This window comes from Oratosquilla oratoria, chromosome 35 (assembly GCF_046742065.1).
Source record: "Oratosquilla oratoria isolate Oo_2021 chromosome 35, ASM4674206v1, whole genome shotgun sequence".
Classification (NCBI taxonomy): domain Eukaryota; kingdom Metazoa; phylum Arthropoda; class Malacostraca; order Stomatopoda; family Squillidae; genus Oratosquilla; species Oratosquilla oratoria.
In genome coordinates this window covers 39,771,275-39,778,774 of record NC_134811.1, presented here as the reverse complement: position 1 = coordinate 39,778,774, position 7,500 = coordinate 39,771,275, and positions in this window count along the sequence as shown.

Below are 7,500 nucleotides of genomic sequence, written 5' to 3'. Positions count from 1 at the left end.
TAAGTCCGCGACCAGATTCACCAAAATATGAAGAGGGACAGCTTTTACACGGGATTTTATAAACAACGCTGTTTTCGTTAGTGGGATTATTGTCGCTACGTGTTACCAAATGTCCTACTTTGCTACCTGACGTCCTGGCTATTTTGATACCCGCTTTTAGAAGAAAAGTGTCTAGGTATGAATTAACATTAGAGTTTGGTACTGTGATATATCTGGTTTCATTATTACATTTATTATCATTCTTATTTTTATTTTCATCTTTACTTTTGTTAATTATTTCTTTGGCTTTCTTTTTCAACCTACATAAGAGACCTTTTGGATATTTGAGTTTGATGAAAGTCTCAGTAATATGTTGTAATTCAGGATCTAGAAATTCTTTACTGCATATACGAAATGCTCTGAGGAAGAAACCTATTATAATACCTGTTTTAGTTCTGTCATCATGTCCTGAGTAGAAGTGTATATAGTCTTCTTTATTTGTGGGTTTCCGGTATACTGAAAATTTCACATTTTTATCTATTCTATGGATAATTGTGTCTAAGAAAGGTAATTTTCCGTTATTTTTATTTTCTGCAGTAAATTGTATATTTTCATTTACACTGTTTAATCTCCTGAGTTTGTTATTAATGTCTGTATCTCTAGGTACAATTACGAGTATGTCATCAACATACCTAAACCATTTACTATTCCTACCTATTATAGTCATGTATTCTTCTGTTTCGAGTATTTCCATGTATAAATTTGCTAACACTGCAGAAAGAGGACTACCCATGGCGAGGCCAGAATGTTGTCTGTATTCAATATTATCAAAAGTGAAAGCGCCAAATCCTACACAAAGAGAAATTAATTCGAGGTAATCTTTTTTGGGTACGGGTAGATCTTCATTTTTCAAATTATTTACTACTCGTTCAACAGCATTTAGAGCGCCTTTTATTGATACTCGAGTATACAAAGAAGTGACATCGTAGCTGGCTAGTTTCTTGTTATTGAAATCTAAAACTTTTAATCTGTTAATTAGATCCGACGAATTTCGTAAATGTGCATCACTGATAGTTCCTAAAGTATTGGATAAAGGTTTAGCTAAACATTTGGCTAACTTATGAGGTGCACTATTGATTCCTGACGTAATGGGGCGCATAGGAATTCCTGTTTTGTGGATCTTAGGCAGGCCGTGCATTCTTGGTGGTATGGGTGCTTCTTCAAGTAAGTTTAATAGTTTTTTCCCTTGCTCTGATTTCTTTAATATTTTTCTCGCTTTTGTTGTGAATTTTTCGCCTTCATTTTTTGCGTAACCATTATGTTTTTTCTCGTAAGTTTCACTGTCACTGAGTAAATCTAACATTTTATTATTGTAGTCTTGTTGGTTCATTACTATTATGCCTCCTCCTTTGTCTGCACTTGTGATTATAATACTTTTGTCTTTATTTAGGCAAATTAAAGCACCTCATAAGTTAGCCAAATGAAAATGAAAATAAGAATGATAATAAATGTAATAATGAAACCAGATATATCACAGTACCAAACTCTAATGTTAATTCATACCTAGACACTTTTCTTCTAAAAGCGGGTATCAAAATAGCCAGGACGTCAGGTAGCAAAGTAGGACATTTGGTAACACGTAGCGACAATAATCCCACTAACGAAAACAGCGTTGTTTATAAAATCCCGTGTAAAAGCTGTCCCTCTTCATATTTTGGTGAATCTGGTCGCGGACTTAATAAAAGGATAAATGAACATAAAAATGACGTAAAAGCCCATAGGACATCTAACTCCATAGTAATACATGTGGATAAATATGGTCACCTTCCGGACTGGAACAACACAACCGTATTAAATAAGGGATCATCCAAGAAACTAAGGAAGACAATTGAGGCAGCATATATCAACACTAATAACAACATTAACCATAGAGAAGGATTTATATGTTTAGCAAAAGCCACAAGCTTATTAATAATAAAAGAATACGCAGATAAAATAACAAGCTCTCCGAAGCGTCCCATAAGATGACCCGTCCGTGTATAAAATATCCGGTTACGTTTGAGTTGTTAGCTTTGTGATCAAGACCCTGCGGGTCGAAACGTTAAGGCGTAAAATTCTCCCATTTCTCCTCGTCAACTTCTTTCACCTTCAATTTTATTTGTCATAATATAGTCCATATATATATATATATATATATATATATATATATATATATATATATATATATATATGTATATATGTATATATATATATATATATGTGTGTGTGTGTGTGTGTGTGTGTGTGTGTGTGTGTGTGTGTGTGTGTGTGTGTGTGTGTGTGTGTGTGTGTGTGTGTGTGCATGTGTGTGTGTATATATACATATATTTTATATGTATATATATAAATATATATATATACATATATATATATATATATATATATATATATATATATATATATATATATAATTTAAGATTATTTCAGACAAATGAGAGAGAATGTGGGTGGGGAAGGGCAAACGAAGATGTGTTAGGAATAGAGTTTATTGCCCTAACGTTGCGACCAACTTGGTCTTCTTCAGAGGACTACAGCATTACAGACGGATCACAATTCATATATGCGTAGTGAGAGGGAACACGCCAAGGTATGAGCGTCATGTTTTCCCTTTGGCTAACGATTTAATTATTAGGACACTTGCTGCTTTCGAGAGGCATTTAAATCCGTCTCTGTCGTTGTTGTTCTTGTTGGTGGCGATATGTGCAGCTTCCACAGTTTTTCTCATTTTCTTCTCAAATCCCTCGTGTAGAATTTCTGTGTTGTTCCAATCAGGTAGATGTCCACATTTGTCCAGGTGACGAACCAGGGAGTTAGATGTTCTATGAGCCCTGAGATCGTTTTTGTGCTCACTCAAGCGTTTATTGATCCCTCGACCTAACTCACCGAAGTAAGATGATGGACAACCGTTGCATGGAATACGGTAAACGACACTGAGATTATTACGAATATTATTATGTTTCTTAAATATTTTTCCTATTTTATTGGAAGATATTTTTGCTACATTTATTCCACCTTTTAACAAATAATCATCAATAGCTATGGTGTTTATAGAATTAGGGACAGAAATAAAATGAGACTTATCCTTTCCCGGGGTCCGGACGTTTGAGCCATCGTAGATCTTCTTGGCTTTCTTCATTGTCCTGGTGATCAAACCTCCGGGGTATTTCAGCTTCCTAAAGGTATTCTTGATGTAAGCAAGTTCATCCTCTAGGAGTTCTTCACTGCAGATACGAAAATTTGTCCATTTCTAATACTTCCATGAATAAACATGCCATGACAGCAGATAATGGACTCCCCATTGCGGCCGGCAACGCTGATATAGAATCAGCAAGATTCAACACAGAAGCGAGAAAAATCTTACGCAAATCAACCAGGGGAAAAAAGTTGTTAGGATTACTAGAAGAAGCTCCAAAACCCCCGTTAATGCACGGTCTACCTAAAGTACATAAGGTAAATATCCCCATGAGGCCCATAACTTCAGGAATTGGTAGCGCTCCGCACAGACTAGCAAAATGTCTGGCAAAACCCCTTTCCAACGTCATCGGTTCCATCAGCGGGGCCCATTTAAGAAATTCTTCCGACCTGATCCAGAGACTTAAAGATCTAAATGTAGGTGATAAAAAGTTGGCAAGCTTCGATATAACAGCGTTATTCACAAATGTTTCTATTTTTGATGCCCTAGAAGCAGTGAAGAAAGTAACAACAGATATCGATGATGATATCCTTCCAGTCCCAATATCTGATTATATAAAACTTATTTCCATGTGTGTCAAATTTGGATATTTTATGTTTAACAACATTGAATTTAAACAGATTAGAGGTCTCGCAATGGGGAGTCCATTATCTGCTGTCATGGCATGTTTATTCATGGAAGTATTAGAAATGGACAAATACATCGACATCATGGGAAGAGGTACCACTTGGTTAAGGTACGTGGATGACATAATCGTGGTGATGCCAAAAGGAACTAATATAGAAAATAAGTTGAGAAGACTCAACGCTGTGAATAAAGACATTCAATTCACAGTTGAACGAGAAAAAGAGTGTAAATTACCATTTTTAGACACGTTGATACACAGAGGTTCTCAACAGGTAAGTTTCTCGGTGTACAGGAAACCCACCAATAGGGACGACTTTGTCCATTATTTTTCAGCACACAGCAGACGTGTTAAAACGGGTGTTCTAATAGGTTTCTTTCTCAGAGATTTTCGTATCTGCAGTGAAGAACTCCTAGAGGATGAACTTGCTTACATCAAGAATACCTTTAGGAAGCTGAAATACCCCGGAGGTTTGATCACCAGGACAATGAAGAAAGCCAAGAAGATCTACGATGGCTCAAACGTCCGGACCCCGGGAAAGGATAAGTCTCATTTTATTTCTGTCCCTAATTCTATAAACACCATAGCTATTGATGATTATTTGTTAAAAGGTGGAATAAATGTAGCAAAAATATCTTCCAATAAAATAGGAAAAATATTTAAGAAACATAATAATATTCGTAATAATCTCAGTGTCGTTTACCGTATTCCATGCAACGGTTGTCCATCATCTTACTTCGGTGAGTCAGGTCGAGGGATCAATAAACGCTTGAGTGAGCACAAAAACGATCTCAGGGCTCATAGAACATCTAACTCCCTGGTTCGTCACCTGGACAAATGTGGACATCTACCTGATTGGAACAACACAGAAATTCTACACGAGGGATTTGAGAAGAAAATGAGAAAAACTGTGGAAGCTGCACATATCGCCACCAACAAGAACAACAACGACAGAGACGGATTTAAATGCCTCTCGAAAGCAGCAAGTATCCTAATAATTAAATCGTTAGCCAAAGGGAAAACATGACGCTCATACCTTGGCGTGTTCCCTCTCACTACGCATATAAGAATTGTGATCCGTCTGTAATGCTGTAGTCCTCTGAAGAAGACCAAGTTGGTCGCAACGTTAGGGCAATAAACTCTATCCCTAACACATCTTCGTTTGCCCTTCCCCACACACATTCTCTCTCTCTCATATATATATATATATATATATATATATATATATATATATATATATATATATATATATATATATATATATCAAGGACTACTATTACGCAGGACGTGCACACCCAGATCCCTGGGCCCCCTAGCGGAGACCATTGCTTTCTTTTTAACGTAACATTTTATATTGGACAAATATATCAAAACTAGAAACCTAATATTGTATATAGGACAAATATATTAACTATTGACTTATTCAATGCAGTATAATTTAATATAAACTTTTATAGTGAAATAAGAAATTATTTTTAAGGCACTGTTATGCTTTGAAATGCCAATTTTAGCTGTACTTAACAGGTATTATTGTATGATAATAGTGGACACCAGTTTTGGTGATTTTTTTTTTTATCTTTTTAAAAATATATAGAAATAGATATTTTTAAATCATATTTATTTGATTTAAATAGATTTTATTTATGAATTTTAAATATTGTGGGATTGCTATCTAATATGCGATCTGATTGCTTTAGGACATTTTTAGCATATCAATATAAGGAACAGTTTTATATAGATTTGCCACAAGTATACAAGGAACGGTTTAAGTCTACATGTATATATATCACTTTGCAGCCCACAATAAGTTTCAACAAGATTCTTTTTGAAACTTGTTGATGGTAAGTAGCTTCTCACTGAGCCAGTTGCTGCTTTGGAATCAACCAGGAAGGATGTCTTCTGGACCTGGCAGAGTGGTTACTTCAGGCAGAAAAAAATGATCCTATCTGGAATTATTTTGAAAAACTACCAACAACTTCTGGCAAAGGGTACCGAGCTAAATGCAAAGACTGCAGCCAGAAACTACAGGGCATTGTGTCAAGATTAGAATCTCTCAGAGATAAATGTCGAGGTCAGCCACAGCATACAGAAGAAGAAATTGATGACCTAGGTAAATAATTTTACTTATATTTTGTGCATTTCTCCCTTTTCATACGCAGCTATATAAATTTGGTGAACAATAGAGAGCATGTGCAATAAAAATGTGAAGGCCTAAAGAGATGATACTTCAACTTCATTACCTCTAAATTTGGGTAATGACTATATCACTATAATATACTATATTCACTCAACTTTGGTGCCTAGATGATTATCATTCATTTCATTCAACACTGTATAATATATTTCATAGGATCCATTGGAGTTTAGCCCACATAGGATTCAGCCCAAAGGGATTTAGCCTAACCTAGCCTAACTGACTCATTATTTTTAGTGAATTTATAAGTGGACTGAATCCTGTGTGGGCTGAATTCCAAGCCCACCTATTTCATATCCTGTTAATTATTTCCAAATAATTTAGTGGCTTGTATAAATATGATTATTATCTAAAAAAGAAATAACTACTGTACTCAAAAGTAGCCTAAATCACACTTTATTCGTTCATTTATTCATTCATTTATAAATTATGCAATATTCTAAAAATTTCTGTTTACATTTCAGGATCTGTATCAACAGCTTCAATCCCTTCACCATCGGCTCCACTTGAATTATCTGCAAACCTGACTCCACCATTAAAAAGGTAACTATCAGACTCCTCCACAGGCTCCACTTCTGCTAAATAATTTTCATCTAAAATAAAGTCATCAACATATCTGGACAGATTTATCATAAAAACTTTTGCCTCTCAAAAGGAAAATCTTGACAAAGAAGTTGCAAGAATTATATTTGCTACAAATTCACCATTTCTTATTGTTCAGCATCCTCAGTTTCTCAAGATGGTTCAGAACCTGAGGCCTGGTTATATTCCTTCATCCAGAAAAGATATTGCTGATAAGTACTTGGATCTTGTGTATGAAAAGGAATAAAAAAGTGTGCAGATGACCTGAATAATGAAACTGTATGTCTTTCAGTTGATGGGTGGTCTAACATCCATAATGAACCCATAATATATGTCACTCTAACAACATCCACTGGTCAGATTTATTTAGTTGACACAATAGACACATCAGGGAAACCTCACACTGCTGAATATTTTCTACAACTTGTACAAAATTCGATCAAGAAGGCTGAACAAGATTTCGGTTGTCACGTTGGAGGTGTTGTGACAGACAATGCAGCAAATGTCACCAAGATGAGAAACCTCTTGGAGGAATCGAGTGAACCTGAGCATACTGTCCTCACATACGGCTTATACCGTTCCTTGTATACTTGTGGCAAGTCTATATAACACTGCTCCTTATATTGATATGCTAAAAATGTCCTTTAGCAGTCAGATCGTATATCAGATAGCAATCCCACAATATTTAAAATCTAAAAAAAAAAAAAAAAAATCTATTTAAATCAAATAATTCTGATTTAAATAAAAAAAGCGATTTTTTTATATCTTTTAAAAAGATAAAAAAAAAAAAAAAAATCACCAACCGTGGTGTCCACTAACCTCATTCAATAATACCTGTTAAGTCCGGCTAAAATTGTCATTTGAATGCATAACAGTGCCTTAGATATA